The 22,701-nt window shown below is 36.3% G+C and overlaps 1 long non-coding RNA gene across 1 annotated transcript in view; it reads right to left on the bottom strand.

Annotated features, from left to right (window-relative positions):
* LOC131496679 (uncharacterized) overlaps nucleotides 1–22,701 on the bottom strand; it is a 208,639-nt gene that overhangs the window by 181,768 nt on the left and 4,170 nt on the right. Inside the window, exon 2 of the long non-coding RNA XR_009254644.1 lies at nucleotides 12,855–12,934. This is a non-coding gene — a long non-coding RNA (uncharacterized LOC131496679). The remainder of the gene's footprint in view (nucleotides 1–12,854; nucleotides 12,935–22,701) is intronic.

Genomic DNA, 22,701 nt, shown 5'->3' with positions numbered 1-22,701 from the left:
TTGACTGAAGACTGGAAAGGCACGCAAGGCAGCCCAAGGAAATAAACAAGAAAAGAAGATTATTTCCAATAACTCTGTACCGCTTAGGAGGGAAGGAGCAGGAAAACCGAGAATCTCTTTTGACCAGGGTGAAGGCTGCATATTTATTTATTTATTTATTATTTTCAGAGAGAGAGCACGAGTTGGGTGGAGGTAGAGAAAGAAGGAGAGACCATTCCAAGCAGACTCTGCACTGACAGCAGAGCTGATGCAGGGCTTGAACTCAGAACTATGAGATCATGACCTGAGCCTAGAGCAAGAGTCAGACGCTTAACCGACTGAGGCACCCAGATGCTCCAAAGGGTGCATATTGATGAAAGATGACTTAAAAAGGAAAAAAAAAATTGGCAGGTGTTAATAGTTAATTGTGTGTGTCAACTTGACTGGACTCTGGGTGCCCAGATTAAATATTATTTCTGGGTTTGTTGTGAGGGTGTTTCCAGATGAGATTAGCATTTGAATCTGTCGTCTGGGTACAGAAGCTTGCCCTCTCCAATATGAGTAGGTGTCATCCAATCCACTGATGGCCTTCACAAAGAACAAAGAAGTAGAAGAAGGTGGAATTCCTCTTCCTGCCTGACTACATGAACTGACAGAGCAATCTTACCCTTCCCTTGCATTATGCTATCAGGGACCTATGCTATCAGTGCTTCTCATTCTCAGGGCTTCAACTTGAACTAGAACTCATACCACTAGTTTTCCTGGGTCTCAAGCACAGCAATACTCCATCACAAAATGGAAAATGATATACATGTGATTGAGCTTGAGCAAGTTCAAGGTACAAGTAAGTTACCTGAAGAAGTGACCCAAATGCCCATATTTTCTACTCCTGCCATACTACCTTCCCTCTCCCACCCTACATCTATGGCCTCATGGGGAGTTCCCTATAATCAACTGACAGAGAAAGAAAAGACCCTGACCTGGTTTACAGATGGTTCTGCATAACATGTAGGCACCACCCAAAAGTGGACAGCTCTAGACCCTCTCTGGGACATCTTCCACTGGGCAGAACTAGGGCGGTGCACCTCGTTGTTCACTTTTCTTGGAAAGAAAAAAGACAAGATATGTGATGATATACTGATTCACTGGCTATGACCAATGGTTTGGCTGAATGGTCAGGGATGTGGGAGAAATATCATTGGAAAACTGGTGACAAAGAAATTTGGGAAAGAGGTATGTGGATAGACCTTTCTGAGTGGGCAAAAAACATGAAGATATTTGTGTCGCATGTGAATGCTCATTAAAAGGAGGACTTAAGAAGCAAGAGTACTGATGATCCATTCTTTGGATACCAGTCATCCTTTCCTCTGGCTATCTCTGTCATTGCCTGATGGGCTCATGAATAACGTGGCCATGGTGGCAAGGATGGAGGCTATGTATGGATTTGGCAACATGGACTTCCACTCATCAGGGTCAACCTAGGTAGAGCCACCAGTGAGAGCCCAATCTACAAGCAGCAGAGACCAACATGAATTCCCTAATGTGACACCACTCTCAGTCAGTGACGTTGGGGCAGGTTGATTATATTGGACTTCCATCATGGAAAAGATAGCATTTTGTTCTTACTGAAACAGACACTTACTTTGGATATGGATTTCCCTTCCCTATATGCAATGCTTCTGCCAAAATTACCACCACTGGACCTAGAGAAGGAACTCACATCAGAGCAAACATATGTAGCAATGGGCCAAACTCATGGAATTTACGAGTTTTATCATATTCTCCATCATCCTAAAGCATCTGGTTTGATAGACACTGTCATTATGTTTTAACAACTCAGTTACAATGCCAGCTAGGTAGCAAAACCTTGCATATCTGGGGCCAGGATTTCCAGAAGTCTGAATATCTGAATCAGTGCATCTACTATATGGTACTGTTTCTCCCACAGTTAGGATCCATAGGTCCAGAAATCAAGGGATGAAAATGGGAGGGGCACCACTCACTATTACTTCTAGAAACCCACCACCAAAACTTTTGCTTCCTGTTCACATGACATTACGCTCTGCTGGCCTAGAGGTCTCAGTTTCAAAGGGAAGAATATTTCCACCAGGGGATAAAACAGTGATTCCCGTGATTCCACTGAACTAGAAGACTCCATTAAACAAGCTATGTTGGGCTCCTTATGCTTTTGAATCCAAAGGGTAAGAACAGAGTCACTGTGCTGGTGAAAGTGATTGATCCTAGCTACCATGGGGAAATTGGACCATCATTCCATCACAGAGGTAAAGAAGAGTACGTTGGGAATATAGGAGATCCCTTAGGGTATCACTTGGTAGTTCGGACTATTTACATAAGAAAGCACCCTAAAATTAAGTATCTTAAAAACTTATTTTTCTGACATTTTCATCAACTTATAAATATATAACCTTGTTTTATGTGTACTTCTGTTTAAAGATATCTGATTTAATATGTACTGTTGATTTATGAACATCGAACTCACAGACAACAGTACCATATCTTACTGAATGAAGCTTATCTAACACATGTATTTTTTCTGTAAAGCAAATCATAGACTCCTTGCTCTTAGAAATATTGGACAGAACTTCAGCACTAAGCTTGGGGGCCATTTTAAACAGCAAAGTCACCAATAAAAGCATAAAACTAAGAAAAACATGGCATTAAATTGACCATGAAAAGGACACTTGTTTACACTGGTAGAGATGAAACAAGAAGGCAGTGTTGCCTTGTTCAATCTAGTTGAGAACACATGAACTGGGTAACTCGGATTTTTCACCATTCTCTGCATTTACACAAATGGTGAAAAGGCACAGGAGTATTGATTTGGAGGTTATAAGTTTTATTGACTAGGTAAATTGACAAGAACAGAATTCATGAATAATAAGGATAGGCAATGTGTATGTATGTATGTATGTATGTATGCATATGTATACATATTACCTTCTTTAAAAGATTCATATTTTTTGCCCTGATATTATGAAATTTCAAGAGTATATGCTTTGGTATGGATTTTTTCAACTAATTGTGCTGGGCTCCCTTCTGATACAATCAATCTAAATAATCCCATCTTTTTTTATTTTGTAAAATTTTCTTGCTAATTTTCTTTGGCATGTTCTCTATTGTCATTCTTAAACTCCTATTAATGGCTTATAAGCCTTCCTGTATTGATCTCTAATGTATTCTCATTTCTCTCAGATTTTTCTTTTTTTTTTTTTTTTTAATATGAAATGTATTGTCAAATTGGGTTCCATACAACATCCAGTGCTCATCCCAGCAGGTGCTCTCCTCAACACCCATCAACCACTTTCCTCTCCCTCCCACCCCCCATCAACCCTCAGTTTATTCTCAGTTCTTAAGAGTCTCTTCTGGTTTGCCTCCCTCCCTCTGTAACTTTTTTTTTTCCTTTTCCCCTCCCCCCATGGTCTTCTGTTAAGTTTCTCAGGATCCACCTAAGAGTGAAAACATATGGTATCTGTCTTTTTCTGTATGACTTATTTCACTTAGCATAACACTCTCCAGTTCCATCCACGTTGCTACAAAAGGCCATATTTCATTCTTTCTCATTACCAAGTAGTATTCCATTGTATATATAAACCACAACTTCCTTATCCATTCGTCAGTTGATGGACATTTAGGCTCTTTCCATAATTTGGCTATTGCTGAAAGTGTTGTTATAACCATTGGGGTACAAGTGCCCCTATGCATCAGCACTCCTGTATCCCTTGGGTAAATTCCTAGCAGTGCTATTGCTGGGTCATAGGGTAGATCTATTTTTAATTTTTTGTTCTCTCAGATTTTTCATATCTTTGTTCTTTTGTCCTAATTTTCTTTAGCGCTCTCAACTTCCTCTCCTATAATATCATTGAAAAATTTACCAGTAGAACTTCTAAATTTTTACTTCTAAGAGCTTGTTTTTTATTTTCTAAATTTTTGTGTTTTATAGTATCTTATTTCTATTTTGTGAATGACTATTGTACTTTATCTCTGTGAGGATATACATCCTGATTTCTCTGAATCTTTCCTTTCCCTGTGTTTCCTGAAAAGTTATTTTTGCTTTGTGTGTTTTGTTACTTTGTTTTATTCTGTTTTTCATGATGGGGAGTCTTTCTTAAGTTCTGAATAGGATGACTAATGATGGGCTATCATTTTAGAAGTAAAAATGAATCATCAAGGAGTATGCCTGGTAGGGATTTGTATACTGGTCAAACTCACTGCAGGGTAAGAGTATGAAGACTGAATTGCTTCACTGAGGGGCTTTCAAATATCTGTCTTTATAGACTTTTTACTCTTAGACTAGCAAGTTTCCCACAGAGGAGCATTTCAGTCTCTTTCTTGAGGTCTTATGTTTAATTGCCAGTATTGTGGAAACTTAGTAGGAGAAAAGAACTAGGTCACATTGTTTTATGTTAAAGGATGATTACTCCTTCAAACATAAACCCAATCTTCTACAAGGATGGGGGAGGAGTTATCTAATTGATTTGAGGGCATGCAATGTATGTGAATGTCTAGCCTTTCTTTTTATAGAATATTATCTATGTTTGACCCTGAAACTAAAGAACACCTAATAAAAGAATAAGCTCAGCCAACATCAGACCCAAGACAAATATAGCCACTAGAGCTATGGGCCTTACTGCTCCCAGGATCTCCTGCCAGCCCTTTACCTCTGGGACTCCATGATCTCTTTCCCTGAAGACACAGGCCTTGTCTCTACAAATCTGAAGATATCTGATAGAATTTTCTATTCTTTAAATTTTTTAAATGTTTATTTATTTTTGAGAGAGAGAGAGACAGAGTGTGAGCAGGGGAGGGGCAGAGAGAAAGGGAGACACAGAATCTACAACAAGCTCCAGTCTCTGAGCTGTCAGCACAGAGCCCGACGAGGGCCTCAAACTCATGAATCCTGAGATCATGACCTGAGCCAAAGTCAGATGCTCAACAGACTGAGCCACCCAGACACCCCATCTGATAGCACTTTCTTAGCAAAACGAAACTTTGAAAATTCATCTCCTTTCTGTCTTAGAACTAGCAAAACCCCATGAATAATGCCTCAGAAGGGATTCTGGTAAGAGTTTTGTTTCTCTTGGGTGTGATGACACTACTACATTTAAAAACAAAACAAAGTCTTGTGATACAACATTCTTTCTGAACAACAACAAGAACAACAAAAAAAGTTCCTTGGAGTTCTGGAATTCTGCGACTACTAATTGTTTTGGTTGTAAATGGCTGCTTGTAATGCAAGCTTCCTCTGCTCAACTAAATCGGGTACCATTTGCTCATCTATTTTCCATACTCCATACTCCACTATTATCCCTACTACAGTTTCTTCATCATTGTGAGTTACATTTTTATTAAGTTAGTATAATTTTGAGGAGATTTAGAAGGAGCAGAGTTGACTTCTACTTTTAGTCAAGATGGATTAATAGAGACTTGATTTTTTCCCACCTGAAACACCGAAAAAAAAAAAAAGAAAAAGAAAAGGAAAGGAAAAAGAAAAGAAAAGGAAAGGAAATACATTAAACAGTGGTTTTTAAGACACAGGACATAAAGAAATAAAGAACAGTAATAGCTGAGAGATAGTTAAAAAAAAAAAAAAACAACAAGGTGAGCCTTACATTTGAGAGAGCTTCCAAGTTGTGGCATATGGAAAAAAGGGACACAGTTTCAGTTAGCAAAACATGAGTTGAGGAATACCGGGAAACCAAAGTCGCTAGAGTACAGAGAGGAAAGAGTTGCACAGAGAGAGAACTCTGGAGATCCAGAGAAGACTCTTCCAATTTCACCTGAGTACTGATCACATATACATGTGAGAAAACTATCTAATGTTGGGAAAAGAACCATCTGAAAAGATGAGAGGAACAGTGCTTTCCAGTCACACAGGACTACGAAAAATGCCTGTTTTGACCAACTAGATTGGAAAATCTCATAACTCACAGGACATTGGTTGGAGCACCCAAAAGGGTGTGACATGAGTGGTAACAATTGATCCTAAAAAATGAGCACTGCTATGGTACTACCTAATAAATCTTAAAAGCAAAACCTAAAAGGATCAGATTGTTTCCAAGTAACTTAACTGCATCCCAGGGAAAAGTTAAAGAACTTTACAATAATATAAAAATATCAAGGATGTGCCAAGCTAAAATTCATAATATCAAACAATCAATAAAATGTTACCAGGCATGCAAAGAGGTGGGAAAATATGACCTAAATGAGGAAAAAGATCAACCCATCAAAACCAACTCAAAACCGACACAGGTGTTAGAATTAGCAGACACTGACATTGAAAATATGTATTCCATATGTTTGAAAGTTAAGTTCAGATATGCAATGTATATTTTTAAATAAGCATGAAAAACAGAGGGTGAGAGAGCCAAACAGAACTTCTAGAATTGAAAACTATAACGTGTAAGATTTAAATTACATTAGGTGGAATTAATGGCAGATTAGACATTATGGAAGAAGATTAGTAAATTGGAATTAATGCACAATGAACTTGAAGATAGCAATATTCAAAATTAAACAGAGAGAAGAGATATCTTTTTAAAAATGGAAGTCAATAAGCTGTTTGACAACTTCGAGAGATTTGAAATGTATAATTAGAACTCCTAAAGAATATTACAGAAGAATAGAAAAAATATATAGAAATAATGACCCCAAATGTTTCAAATTTGATGAAAACTATAAACCCAAAAGCCCAAGTACACACACAGACTCACACACCCAAAAAAACAAAGAAAATTCCACTGTGGAACATTATCATCAAATTGCTCAAGATCAGTGATAAAGAGAACATCTTTAAGGCCAAGGGGATAGGGGAAATACACTATAAACAGGACAAAGATAAAGATGTTAGCAGATTTTTTGTTAGAAACAGCTTAAGTAAAAGACAGATGTTAGCATATTTGAAGTATTTTTTTTTTTTTAAGAAAAGAAAAGGCAATCTACGATTCTATATCCAGGGAAAATTTCTTTCTAAAATGAAGGCATATAGAAGCTGAAAGAATTGTTCACCAGGAGTCCCAACATGACAGGAAATGTAAAACAAAGTTCTTACAGAAGTAAAATGATACCAAATGGAAACATATAACTGCATAACAAAGAAGAGCACAGGATATGGTAACAGCTTAGTTTATTTTGTAGCAATTACACCTCAAATAAGCTATTTTTTAAATTACAGTGAGATATTGCTATATCAATTGCAATGGCTAACAAAAAAATATTAGACTATCTCAAAGACTAGAAAAGATGTAGAGCAACTAGAAACCTCCTTCACTGCTGGCTGGAGTCACCACTGGTGCAGCCACTTTGGAAAAAAAGTTTGGAAGTTTCTTTTGAAGCTAACCATGTACTTAAAATGTGTCCCAGCAGCCACACTTTTAAGTATTTACCTAAAGGAAATGTAAACTTATGTCAACCCCAAAAACCTGTATACAAAAATGTCTTAACAGTTTTACTTATAATCGTCAAAAACTAGAAACAACCCAATGTCTTTCAACTTGTAAATGGATAAACTGAAAAACTTCTCCACAGAAAAAGGAAAAAAAAATACTGATATACTAAACAACATGGACGAATCACAAATGCATTATGCAAGACTGAAGAGGCCATACTGAGAAGGTTGCAAATTGTATGACTCCATTGACTTTGGAAAAGGCAATGGTATAAAAATAGAAAACAGATCAGTGGTTGGAGGGAGAAACTGACTCCAAAATTCAGCACGAGGTCATTTTGGGAAGTGATGGACCTGTTCTGTATCCTGATTGTGGTAAAGTTTACATACTTGTATTCTTTCTCAAAACTCAAAGAAGTATACTCCAACTATACTATATGTTTCAATTATACTATATGTACATTTTAAGCAAAACTGAAATGCAATTAAAAATATGTTTAGCCAGAAATAAATATTGTGTGGTCCTATCAGACAATTTTCCTAATGTATACTATCACATGAAGAGTGATTAGATCACGTAATTGAATGTATACTATCAATTTCTAATTTCTGTGTACAACATCTAATGGAATGAAATAGAAATGAGGAACCAAGATAGGCTAGGATTAGTTGTAGCAGGTAGATGTTATGCCCTTAGCTTATAGATATAAAAACTGCATCTTATTTACTCAGAACAGACAGCTTGTCTGTGGAATAAATACTCAAGAGTTTAAATTCAGTTCCACAGTACCATATCATCTCCTAAGTCAGGTAATTTATACCGGCATGTCTTACATAGTGGTTAGGAGACTAAACTTCGAAGCCAGACTGCCTAGTTCTGAATTCCAACTTGACTACTTGTGAGTTCAGGGTACCTTTACCTCACTGTATCTCATTGCTCTCATCTATAAAATGGGGATGATAATTGTTTCTCCCTCATAGGCTTATTTGGAGAATCAAATGAGCTTAATACTTATAAGCACTTAGAAGAGTTCCTGGCATAAAATAAGTGTTCAATATATCTCAATTATTCATTTTATGGCCACTAATTTTAGCAAATAATTTTCAGAAAGGCACATGTTCTGACTTTTATTGTTTGAGGCCAAGGCAGAGTTATAACTATATCCAAGACACATCACTCTGTAGATTTGTATGCAAGTGAATTTACTCACTGCACCAGTAAAAGATGGTTGCAAGTAAGTTGCATTTACACTGTAAAAAAATGTGAGTTTCGGTCTCAGTATACTTTTTATACGGATGAGGAAATGATATTGATTGTGTAAAGAGAGGTGCTGTCTATTCGATTCACAAATTCTCTTTGTTAAATTGGTTTTCATCATTTTGGTCATTCTTTAAAACCCAAACTACATTTACAAACTACGTTTCTCTTTTACTTCTTTTTGTTGTTGTTTCCCGGACAGTAAATGAGCCAAACTAAAGTTTCCAATGGCAACATTTGCTCCTTTATCACAGAACCAGGATCTTAGGGCTAGCAGTAAAAGCTTTATAAGCTGACTAATAGAGGGGAGAAGAGAAATCCAAAGGGTTAGAATGGGAGCATTCTGCCTTCATTTCACACCATGACTCTAAAGGAAGAATGGAACCACAAGAATTCCCCGTTAAACTAGGGGTCAAACAGTTATGCCAATCACTTTCATTGTGTTCCGCAAAGCTAGGTTTTGTCCGTGTTCACAAGTGTAGATTTCCCTTATGCTAATCAGCCCATACGATCTAACTGGCCGATTTTCTATTCCTGACAATTACATTGTGATCAGTAGCATCTGTGTTACAGAGAACTGAAACCAATCCAGTACAAGCCAAATATCAGGAAACTTCTATTATTATATTTACTGAATTTAATCTTCTTCATGCTATTGATGACATTATTATTGTTGTTCCAGTTCATGTTATGGTTGTTTTGGAGAGCTCAACTATAAAACTACTGGAAGATGTTTCAGGTGGGAAGTAATAACGTGATAATCAGGCTGTCACCAAGCTGGTTTATCCTGCCGGACACTGCAGTCTTGTATTACCCTTCTAAGTGATATGCATCATTTAAAAACTGTTCAGAATTCAGTAGAACTAATTAGTTAGAACACACAGCCCAGAAATATGAGTAAACATTTTACGTAGTTGAGTAGGTAAGCAAGTCATGGTATTGCTAGGAAAATTGATTCTCAAAGCTGAAAGTGATCTTGCTGAAAAGGCCTGCAAAGAATACATAAATATAGGGACTTCGTGTAACCTAATAGTTCTACAAAGTAAAATGAGTGTTAGTAAACTTTGTGTTTTCTTTTCTTGAAGAACAAGTGAGATGTGCAATAGAAATCGTGCCTTCACCCTGATATTAAATGATTAGTAGCAGTTTGAGTTAATTTTCCGTGTTTTATTACTAACTCTCCAGCAGGGAAAAAACAAAACACACACACACACACACACACAAAATCCTGACAATTTACAAAATTTAGTGACATTTTAATGATTTTTATCAGGGTGGAACTGAGGATTAAAAGTTTTCATAAGTGGCATATGAATTTCTTATAAAGTCTTATGTTCATCCTCTCTTTCTTGACAAGAGAAAAATTTAAAGTAAACAAAAAATTTTAAAAGAGTGAATTACTAATTTCTCATGAACTTCTGGGGGAGGAGGGAGGATAATTCATTCCCTTGCCTGTCCTCAATTCTCCTCCATTTTAAAACGGAGTTTCATTTGTCCAGGAGTTTCATATAGCAAACGATTTCTGCCTTTGAGGAAAAAGGACATTGTCACTGGTGTGCGGAAATGCAGCTTCAATAGGTCCATGCTCACAAGAGAAGCTCAAATGACTGTGGTTAGTCTCGACTGGGGTCAGCACAACATCTGCTTTCCCATGTAATCATGCATCTAATTTCCTTGCCTTTGAGGATCATAGTAAATAGAATTTGAAAAAAAAAGTGGGTGGAATAATTTGACATTAGTTTTATTTGGATTGAATCCAAATAAATAGGAAGTGTGAAATAGTTGGAGCTTTTCAAGTAATTGATAAGATGTGATGACTCTCAAAGATACAGAATTCATACATAAGAAAAAAGCAAATTGTATATCAACACAAATCCACATTTTTGGCCAAACTCGTTTCAGTCCCAATTTTCCAAGAATAAAAAGTAAAATAATCTAGTGCCAGATCGCCAGCGATGAAAAAGTCAAGATATCTAAATATAGGTATTCAAAATTTGACAGAAGATTTGACAGTTGAGCATGTGGAAAGGCAAATAGCAAAAATTTCTTATTCAAATATGCAGATGTTTAAGTAAGGAAGTGATTTTTGCAAAATAGTAGCAATTAACCTGGAAATGAGTACTCTGTATAATACTGTCATGTGTGAATCACAACTCTTAGACACAGATAGTATAGAAAATCAGAACAAGGGTTTGTCAAACTGGACTTCTATAAGTTCTGGAGCCCATGGCATGCTCTCAGAGGTTTGTTAGCTGTAACACTTATTTCTAAAATAGCTTGTATTAATTTTAGAATAAAAGTTAAGAATAACAAATACTTAATGAGAATGGAGTGTGAAAGACATTTTCTAAGTGACTAACACATATTAACTCTTCTAACAGTCACATAAGTCTATGAGTTAGCTATTATTTTTATCTTCATTCTATGGATAAGGAGACTGAAGTGCAAAAAAGAGTAAATATATCAGGCCACAAGTTATCTGCAAATAAAGCTGGAACATTATAAAAATGATTATATGTGTATTCTGGGTTTTCTGGTTCAACAAGCACTTAATATTCTAATACTGCAATACAATTATAATGTCCAAGTTGCCACTTTGGTTTGCATTAATTTTGATGCCACACCCTTCCACCTGGATTGACTCATAGAAATGAGAAAGAACGGAGGGAGACTTAATACATGATGCTTTAGTAAACTATGTTTCTGGGCTAAATAAATGTCACATCACTATAGAACATTCTGCGCAAGATTTCATAGTAGTTCAAAAAAGAGATAGTAGTGAGAAATTGTGTCATCACCAAATAACAGTCTTGGCATGTCAAATATAAAATAGCCTGAGTATACAGTTATTACCACAGTCGCTCTGTTAGTAATAATTTAGTTTCAACACAATGTCACCAACCATAATATAATATGAAGTTAGAGTTTACTGGGTTTGGAGTTTGCTTTATTTAATGTATAAATTTGTTTGGTTCTTAGGGTTATAAGTAAAAGATATATATCCATTTGTATCTGTATATACTAAAGTAACTATATTAAAAATAATTTAAAATGATAATGGGGTCTGATCAAATTGCTTGTGCTTTAAAACATTATTCACATTTGTGAAATATTGACCTAAACTGTCCTATTTGATATTAATATTTTTCTTTTTCTTTTTTTAGAGAGTGCATGTGTGCAAGAGGGGAGAGGGGCAGAGGTGGGGGGGGGCGAGAGAGACAGAGGGACACAGGGAGAGAGACGGAGAGAGAGAATCTTAAGCAGGCTCCATGCTCAGCACAGAGCCTGTTGTGAGGCTCAATTCCATGACCCTGGGATCATGACCTGAGCCAAAATCAAGAGTTGGATACTCAACTGACTAAACGACCAGGTGCCCCTGATATTCATATTTTTCTAATAACCATATATTTAATATCATTCTCTGGTTCTTTCATACATATATATGGGCTTGGGCTTTCTGTTTTATATATATACATATATATATCTGTATATATATGTATATATATATATATATATATATATATATATATATATATGAAAGAACAAGGGAATGATATTAATTATATGGATATATATATATATGTATGTATATTATGTATGTATATATACGTACATAAAGTAGCCAGGTATAATGGAAAGATTTTGGGAGAATGATTATGGAGTAAGACAAACAACTTTATTACTCAATCCTCCACTTGCTAGCTCTGTGACTTCAGGCATGTTACCTAAACTTCATGTCTTTATATCTTCATTTTTGTTAGAGGCCTAATGATATCTTACAAGGTTGTTTATGAATTATATAATGTATCTGACAGTAAAACATGCCTTAAAACAGTACCCCTCAAAGAGTCTTAATATTTTCCTTCCTTAATTAACTTCTTTTTATCTGGATATTCACCTTTTTGGAAGCAGAAACAACAGCTTTCACTTCGGATTCATTCAAAAAACCTAGCACAGAAGGAATTTCTTGTCAATAAGGTTAACTACCTTCCATTCCACGGATTTAAAAACCTACCCTGTATACATTGTTTTTTAAGGTCCCTCATCAATTCAAGGATGGTAATCAAATCCTGGAAGTCTCTGGGTATATTAGTTAGAGACTAATATTATTAGTCTTATTAGCTTCTCTGGAGAAACAGAACCATATTGTGTGTGTGTGTGTGTGTGTGTGTGTGTGTGTGTGTGTGTGTAGAAAATAAAGAATTAACTCACATGATTATGCAGGCTGACAAGTCCCAAGATCTGCATTCAAAATCTGGAGACTCAGGATAGCAGATGGTGAGTCTTAAGGCCTAAGAACCAGAAGAGCACATGTTAGCATTTGGTTCAAATTATAGCCAGCTCAAGACCTGGAAAGAGTCAATGTTTCAGTTCAAGTCTGAAGACATAAAAACACCAATATCTCAGCCCACGTTAGTCAGGCAGAAGGTGTTTCCTTTTACTTTGCAAAAGGGTTGGGCTTTCTGTTTTATTCAGGCCTTCAACTGTATGGATGAAGCCCACTCACCTTTAGAGAGCAATTTGTTTACTCAGATTACGAATTCAAACATTGATCTCATCGCAAACATCCTCACAGACACAACCAGAATCATGTGTGGCCAAATATCTGGGTACTTCTTGGTCCAGTAAAGTTGATCCATAAGAGTTACCTATTACAGTGGACCATCAGTCTTGAGGCATGTTGCCAATCATCGTACTAAAGTCATCTGGCTGGATCTAGAGAAAAAGTATCTTTCTATTCATCAAAAAAGTTAAATTCACTTCAGGCTATAACCTTCCCACTTCTCAATAGAATCCCATGAGGTCTGGGAGGCCCGTCAACCAGTCAAGTATCAAGGTGAATCCTTTCACAATCTTGTAGTCATCTGTGTCTATCATATCCAATATCCGTTTTTCTTTACTCTTGACCAAAAATGTAAGACCCTCTTTTTTTCCATCTGTCTCTTCCCATCCCTCCATTCTTCTATTTCTATCTACCTCACCAACTTTCTACTGAATTCACTACGACCACTCATCCATATTTACCTGGTCTCCTCCTACTTCATTGGTCATACATTTATCAGGTTATCAGGTTCAGCTTCTTTATCCAAATCATGAATCAGGGTCGGTACCAACTTGGCTTTCTTCTTATCACATAATTTCTACACAGTTTCTCTGATTAATCTCCTTCACTCTCATGGCTTTTTTTGTGGCCAATATCCTAAAGTTTCTTAAACTTGTATATCTAGCCCAGACTTTTCTTCTGTGATTCCCAAGGGTATATACAACCTTTAAATGATTATTTCCAGTTCACTACCTTGTGATAGTCTGACACTTCACCACCAAACTGAACTACTTCTCTCCTTTGCCTGACCAACAAAGATGCCATTTCTCTTATTTTCCAGCTGCAGCAAAATAGAACTACACAGCTTTTTTATTTTAAAATTAAAGGAATTTATGCAAAAATTTTACTAATTTCATGGAATTTCCCCCATGGCAAACGAGCACAGTGAGAGAAGCAAATCTTTCCCTGAATGATGGGCAATTGCTAAGTGATGCCTTGGCTGCCCTCAGTGCTGTTGTTTCATCATTATCTCTTCTTGTCTCTTTCTTCTGTGCTTTATCAGCTCAGAAACAAGGCAGAAAACATGGCACTAAAGAGAAATTCTGGAGGATATGCCCCAGGACCATATTAGCCACAATTTCAATAAGTAATCAATCAATTGTTGAAATGTAGTTGACAATATTACCCAACAGTTTAAATTTCAATATTTAAGGTCAAAGATTGGCAAACTCTAAAATCAATGCTGTATCTGTATCTGTATAAATGCCAATGACTTACAAAACCAAAGCCAAAATTGTAGATTATAAAAAAAATTATATGGTATCGGGACATATTTAGTAACACCATAAAATCCAGACATGTTTAGAAAAGTCATTTCTTTTACTATTTGCTTTGTTTCTTTATTAGAATGTGCTAACTTCTACCCAATGAGTTGCCATCTGACAATCTGTTTTCTCAAATTATGGTCATGAATACCTGCATTCGATTCATCTGGGGTATGTGGTAGATGGTTCAGATTAGCTTACACACTACACACTAGAAGTGAGAGCAACTTTCCCAAGTCTCCCTTTCCTCTGGCTTCCATGTAGGAACTATCTTCTACCCATGAGAGTTTGTAAAGAGCCAACACATGAAGTAAAGGCCCTGTTTTTTCTACTTTCCCTATTTGTGCTACATGTAGGATTATGGATTTTCCTAGTTGCAGCTGTAGGAGATCCTTCTGCCTCTTTCACAGTGTTTTAGTGCGAACAGGGAAGGTGTGTGCCATCCATTCTGCTGTCATGTACTATGGCAGAGACTGCCTAATTCCCTTACATCCTGATCAAGGTAGGCAATGACGTTTCCTTTATGACCCAGTTCAGTGGTCATTTTGGAAGTCAAAATGGAAGTCAAACCTGGAATCTGGTATGCAAACCCTCCCAATATTTTGTAAACATCTGATTGCCTCCTATCTCTGTCTTCTGAAACTACATGTGTTTTTTTTTTTTTTTATCTGCAACCTAATGGACACAGAAGTTTTGTTTTGTTTTGTTTTATTATTGTTACCCCAGGAATCTTCATTTGAAACTATCTTCCTAGGACATCAGGTACACCGTGAAATTTGAGAACCTCTGTTAGGTCAAACATTTGGCGGGGGGGGGGGGGGGGGGGGGTGTAAAACTGTAAAAGGATCACCACTATGAACTAATAAGCCAGGCAATGAGCTTCAGTTTAAATTGACTCCTATTAAGCAGCCTCTTATTACCTGCATTGTCCAGAGCTCTCCTTCTGGTAAGTTCTTTATAAATAGATCACCATGTTGTATGTCCTGTTATTTCACTAATTTGGCTATGTCACAAACTCAGTGGCAGTCATTTATATAGACCAGTACATAATAGGACCTAACACAAGAGATCTTCCCAAGAGACAAACTTTATGTTGAACAGTCATGGTCTACAACAGTAACATTCTCTCCCCTAGGAAATTTGAATGTGAGACAAGAAGCAGACATTTGACTTGTATAGATGCAGAGAGCCCACAGAAAGAATGCTTTGGTATCTCTGAAGCCTCAGAAGTCATGACTTAAAAGATAAATCAGCCAATAACAACTGTACTGCAGTAATAAATCCAGAGGCAGAACACAGCTGAAACACAACGAACCAGAATATAAAGATAACGAGCAAAGAACACCAGTTATATGGTGAGAAAGCCCATTAATGCTAATTGCTATAGAGGTGCTGTGTTCTGCACTATGTTCTAGATCCTGAGACTTAGCTCGACAACATGGTAAAAAATTTCTAGATTTTTTTCAGTTTATTTATTTATTTTGAGAGGCAGGGAGAGAAAGAGAGAGAGAACTTGAGTAGGGGAGGGGCAGAGAGAGAGGGAGAGAGAGAGAATCCCTGAGATGAACTGAGATGAAATCCCTTATGACCTGAGATGAAATCAAGAGTCAGATGTTTAAACGACTGAGCCACCCAGGCGCCCCTCTAGGTTTTTGTTGTTGTTGTTGTTGTTGGTTGTTGTTACGTAGTGGATGCTGTGGTATGCCAACCATGTCCCCTGCTTCAAGATTCATTCCTCCAGCTGCTGAACTTATCAACTGTTAACATTTCTTATCCGAGTACTTCTTCAATCTTGGTCTCAGCTAAATAGAGCCACCTCGTCTGAGGTCATGTCCCCTTCCTGGAAACAATCCACATCTAATGACTACTCCATGCAGGGGTGTAAGCCCCAGCCTTCACTGACTTTTTGTTGTACATCTCTGCAGAGTCATCCCATCTCTCATGGGACTGGCTGAGGCCCTTCTAATGGCAACAGTGAACCTCAACTTCTTCCTTTACCCATTCCTGTTGTCTTCACTCTCTCCCAGTTGTTGATCCAAAGAGCACATCCCAATAAATATCTGCATGCAAATTTCTATCCCAGAGTCTACTTCTTGGAGAACTCAACCATTGATAGATTTCTTCCCATGGAGTGTCCAACTGAAATAATCTAAGTAAGTATATCTCTGACTGTCCAAATTAAAAAAAAAACTCCAAAAAAACTATGTTTAAACAAAAATTATTTTTAAGTCTTTACCACGTAAATATTTGAAGTATTTAAATTGCTGCAATCTGACTGATTTCCTCACAGTGTACTAGAATTATTTGCTGGAATGTCTTGAGTTTCTAGAATGATTACCCTAGAAAAATATTTCCTTCTCTTACAAATATGTTTATTGTTGTATCTAAGTTTCCCTCATTAACTTACCCATAAAATTGACTAAAATTAAGTAGGTCAGTCATAAGTTTCTATCTTATAATAAAGCTCCTATCTTATAATAAATAAATTCCCAAGGAAACCAAGACTTTCAAAATTAAATACTTCTGTTTTACTAAATGTAACTAGGAATATGCTCATAAAAGACTTCATCGTACTTTACTTTCTTCATGTATAAAAAATTGATATTTCAGAATCTGTGAAAAAAGTTCTAACAGTTGTTGGTTCTTCTTCTGGACATAAAAATTGAGGAAAGCAAGCATGAAATAAGTATTCAACATAACAACTGAACATCAGTGAACATACTTTTAATAGATGTTTCCTAACATCGATCTGTTTGTTCAACAGCCAAGAAAATAATGTATCTGGTAGAGACTCATCTACAGATACAACTACTCATTGGACAAAATACAAATCAGAACAGCTAAAAAAATCAATTGGATGTGAATTAAGAATCTTTCAAAGTAAAATGTGAATTTAGGTTGCATATTATGCCAACAAATCTGGAATATTCTTTGTTGAGATTGCACGCTCTCCAAAGCCTTTAATGTGTATCTTCTTAGGAAATACTATGGTTCTCTTTAGGAACCCACTGTTATAAGAAATTCAAGTAGAACATCTGCTGATATGTATGCAAGATTTAATTATAGAGACCAGGGATACACATATTCAAATCCATACTAGTACCTCTACCTGATTAGCCTTCAAATATGTACACAAACTTTCAAATATAGCTAGCTCTGATAAAGTTTAGCTCGCTTAATCATAAACATAAACTGATTTCTTCACATGGCTGCATTAAAATGTCAGCGTTTGGATAGCCAAAAGCAATTAAAACAATTTGAGTATTTATACTGTGCCCAAAAGAGTGATACAAAAGTACCCCAAATCCACCTTCCCGGTATTTCCACTTCTCGATATTGCCCTTAAACTGCATCTGCTTTTTTTTTCTTCCCTCATTCTAAGCCACCAAAAACCCTCCCCATAACTCTACTGTATCACTCATTCTCTTATCCTTTTCCTTCTTACACTCTCTGGCCTAGTTCGTTATGCATTTACCCTCCTCTCCCACTTTACACTCTGTCTTCCTCTTCCTCCTTTTCTTTGTATCTCCTCTTCCTCATCATTTCTTCATCTATATCTTTGTCTTCATCTTTTGTTTGTTTTTTCAACTTTACCAGTTACCTGGATTCTATAAGAAAATGGAGAATCCAGGAAGGAACACTTGTTTCTCCACAGAAATGCTGGTCAGTGAGAAGAGATTTCACATATTTCCTGTTAGTATCATTTCTTTCATCCTAGTCACATACAACCGCAAAGGAATTAAAAATCTGTCTGCATTCGAATTCAGAGACACTTAGTAAACAAAAATACTCAAACTTTCCTCAGCTCTGTCCTCAACTGTAAAATGGGAACATGATGACATAGATTACGTAATTCACAAAAACATGTGATAAAATGAGATAGTATGTGTCAATAAGCCACAAAAAATATTAACCTAAAATATTACTTATCTGATGAAACTTTCACCAAAAATTATACTGGTGATGATCTGCCATTCTTCTTTTTCCGCTAAAAATACTACAGTATAGCTATAATAAAGGACACCTCCGTCTCACACTCAGTCCAAATAATTTAGGTAGATTTGAACCCTCTCTAACCTAAGGATGACCATGAGACGCAAGTTAATCACAGCAGCACTTCCACTTAGCCAATTTCAGGCATGAACAAATTAACAAATTTAAACCAAAAAAGTCCAGAACTATTTTGCTTTTTAAGTAACACTAACTATTCTAATAATTATTTTTAAAAATAGAAATTATTTCTTACCCAAACAAACAGGTAAGAAATGAGGTATTATATTTCATACACTCAGAAAAATGGGCTAATGCAAGCATTGTATCACTAACATGTTTTTCAATGTAGCTCTTAGGGCACCATTCATAAGTGGAAAAAGAATAGAAAGGATCATTATGAATGAGAGATTTCAATGGCCTAGACCTAGAAGTAGCATATATATCTCCATCCACAGTCCACTGGCTAGAGTTCACTCTCATGTTCTTTCTTAGAAACTGTCAACCTAGAAAAACTTATCCATGACTACATTACACGATGGAAAGAAGAGAATGATTCTTTGGTGAAAAACAAATTTGCCATGATATTTACACTGTTGATGAAGAAAAGTTCTACTTCTCTACCTAAATTGAACCCAGGGACATGGAGAACTAAACTGCTAGAAGGAATTTTTGCATGGATCTTAGAAAAGGAGGAAAACAGAAGAAATCCTAATCATGTCATTGAGGCCCTGAATCAAAGTACAAAAGAGGCAAAAATAACCCTAAATGTGAAAAATACTTCCTCATTTTTGGTCTAAGAATGTTTGACCTAGGATTTCTGTCAAGAGTTAGTTAAGGGTCATGGCTATTTTAACCCAATGGTTAAAACCATTGACTGTTCAAATCCTAAACCTCTTGTCTTTGACATTTACTAGCTGTGTGAGTGTTGGGAAAATTGTTAATCATTTTGAGCCCCTCTTCCTTAAATTGGGTTATACGCATCAAATTCTCAGGAGGGTGCTCAACATACAGTTAATGAGTAAGTGTGCAATAAATATTAGCTACATTTATTATTATAATAATTATTATTTCTATTCATTCTAAAGTACATGACTTAGCTTTTCTTATTTCTTCTATAGTCTTTAGAGGGACATAAAATACACTGTTAGGAATTCAGAAGGGAAAGAAACTGACAAAGTCTATACTTATATCTTTTTATTCTTCCCAGTACCATATACCCTCCAGTTACCTTTTTACCTCTTTTTGTTTTATGCCTCCTGTATCTATATCACTGTTTCTTATTACCCCTGACACATACTACCTTCCATTGAGCCATCCCGACCAAGGGGCTCAGCCCTATATTCCTGTGCCCCTAAAGAATATTTCTGCGGATGCTTCACTAAAATGCACTGTTGCTCTCACTGGGTCTCACAACCATTTTAATACATAAAATAAAGGGTTATATTAGATGATGAAAAATGTTTTAGGACTAATTTAGTCCATAATTTAATAATATTTTAGCAAACATTTATTAATCAATTATTAGAAATCACTCACAAGAGCTGGGATCTATGACATGACAAAAGAAGACAGAACTCACGGCCTTGAGGGACTCACGTTCAAAGAAAATAAGTCAAAGAATTAAAAAACATGATAAATCATTTTTAGATGTAATAATGGAGGCCAGAGGCTTGTGACAAACCCAAGAAGGACTGTGGCCTTTGTTGGTTAAGTGAGTAGGAAGGATCTTCAAGAATTGCTTCCTGAGAAGTTGGCACCTGACTTGATTCATAACTAGGATTACAAGGAGAAAACAAGACAAAGAGCAGACAGGGAGGTGGTTTAGCCATACTGGACAGTATAAGTGAAGCCTTAGTGGAAAAAAATGATACACTTTGGGGAGAAAATTTCAAAGATTCTGACATATACAGTACCAGACAAGCAGGGTGGATATGAGAGATATGCAAGAGAGCAAAATTAAAGGCAGTATGGCTAAAACCTGTTCAGATGATTAAACACAGGAGCCATCAGGGGCAGAAAAAGAAAGAAAATCTGATAAAGAAGAAGGATAGGAAGGGACTGAATAACTGGAGGCTCACTTCATGACAGACCTCAAAGCGTAACTATTTAAATTTATCTTTCCTGAGAAATCTTAGCTTCTGGCCAAGATGGAATAATAGGAATTGGATTTACCCTTCAGCCCCAAATGACTAGATAACAGACAAAATATATGCAAGAAAGTTTTGAAGACACTGGCCATCTGGCAATAAGACAGTGATCTCTAAGAGACAGAAAATAAATAAGAGAATCCTTAAGATTGCTAAGGCTTACTATATGGAGAGAGATTGCAGTATGAGGCCCAAGGAGAAAAAACAGGCACAGCCTATAGGACTTTGAGACTTAGAAGAGGGAGTCCAGAGTGTAGGGAGAACAAGGTGACCTGAGTTCATAGAACAGAGTACTAGCAAAGGAAGAGCTGCACAGAGAGAGAACTTAGAATACATATAGAGCAGTTCTTTTGAGTGTTCAGTAAAGTCTTGATCAACACCTATGTGAGAGGATACTATGGAAGGTTGGCAAAGAAACACCCACAAGAATAAGAGGGAATAGTATCTGAGACTCACCAGGTTGGGAATAGTGCCTATTACCAACAGTAAGGCTCGGAAACCTATAATTCACGTGCTATTGGACAAGTACTCAAAGAGTCTTGCTTCAATAGTGGGAAATAATTAACCACTGAGTAAACACTATTCTGACCCCACCTAGTAAAACTTAAATCAGGATCTGAAAGAATCAAACTATTTCTAAGTGACTTAATAGCTTCTGTGCAAGAAAGATTTAACATACCAGGCCTGACTGCTATCCTTTGAAAGGTGTGCGTACAAGGTTGGCATTGGCTGGTATCTGTGAATTTGGGTTTGGGGACAGTTCCCACCATTAACTGATAAGAGCAACTTGCTGTGCCTAAACTGACTGAACAAATAATATGATTTATACCGAACATCTTCTCTCTTTCTGGCACTCTGAAATCTGTGTAGTTGACAAACTGGGGGTGTTTCCCTGATTGGCAATATTTCATACGTGTCACAACTCATTGCTGGGGGCCTTAAATGCATCCTGTGTGATTCCACTCTGGAAGGATTCTCGGAAGCTTGGGCCTTATTTCCCTCAGACTTTGTCCCATGTGCTTTTATTCTTTGCTGATTTTTTAAAATCCTTTCTTTATAGTAAATCAGTCTTGAAAGTATGACTCTGTGCTGAGACCATGTGTTTTCCTAGATAATCACTGAAACTTGGCCTGGTCTTACGGACCCCCAACACAGCATCTAAACAAAAAACTCAAGAATACCCATAAGACTTTAAAGTATACAAAATCTAATAGGGTAAAATCTAAAGTGACTGCCAGATAATAATAAACTACTAGGCAAACAATAAAGCAGAAAAACTTAAGATATAAGGAAGAAAGAAAAAATCAATTAAAAATCACCCAGAACGGATAGATGTTAGAATCAGAGGACAGGGAATTAAGACAATTAGTGTAAGTGTATTGCATACACTAAAATATAATAAATATATTAAGACATGGAATATATTTATAAAAGACAAAAATAAATATTCTGGAAAATGACACACAAATGTCTGAGATAAAATATGACTGGATAGAATTAAGAGAAGATTAGAAATTACAGAAGAAAAAACATGAGCAGTAGGACTTTAAACAGTCAAAATATATGTACCCTGGAGTGCGTGGAAGAAAGAGAAAAGGTTAAAGAGAAAAACATTATAAGAAATAATGCCTCCAAATTTTTCAAACCTAATGAAAACTATACACCAAAGGATCCAAGAATCTCAGCAAACTTCAAACATAAGAAATATGAAGAAAACTACACAAAGGTATATTATCAAATTTCACACAACATGTAATAAAGGAAAAATCTTAATAGCGTACAGAGGAAAAAGCTCCATTACAGAGGAATACATGTAAGAAATTCCACAGATTTCCTATCAGAAACAATGTAAATGAGGAGACAATGGAGCAACAAAATCAAAGTACATTAAAAAAACTATCAATCCAGAATTTTATGTTTATGTAAATTTTCCTCAAAAATTGAAAGCAATAAAGGCTTTTGAGAAATTAAAAGCTGAATGAATTCATCATCAAATTCTCACTAAAAGAAATGCTAAAGGAAGTTTTTTAGGTGGAGGAGAAATGATACCA

This window comes from Neofelis nebulosa, chromosome 1 (assembly GCF_028018385.1).
Source record: "Neofelis nebulosa isolate mNeoNeb1 chromosome 1, mNeoNeb1.pri, whole genome shotgun sequence".
NCBI classification, from domain to species: domain Eukaryota; kingdom Metazoa; phylum Chordata; class Mammalia; order Carnivora; family Felidae; genus Neofelis; species Neofelis nebulosa.
Note: the sequence above shows the minus strand (reverse complement) of the source record. Positions and strands in the feature narration are given on the sequence as shown.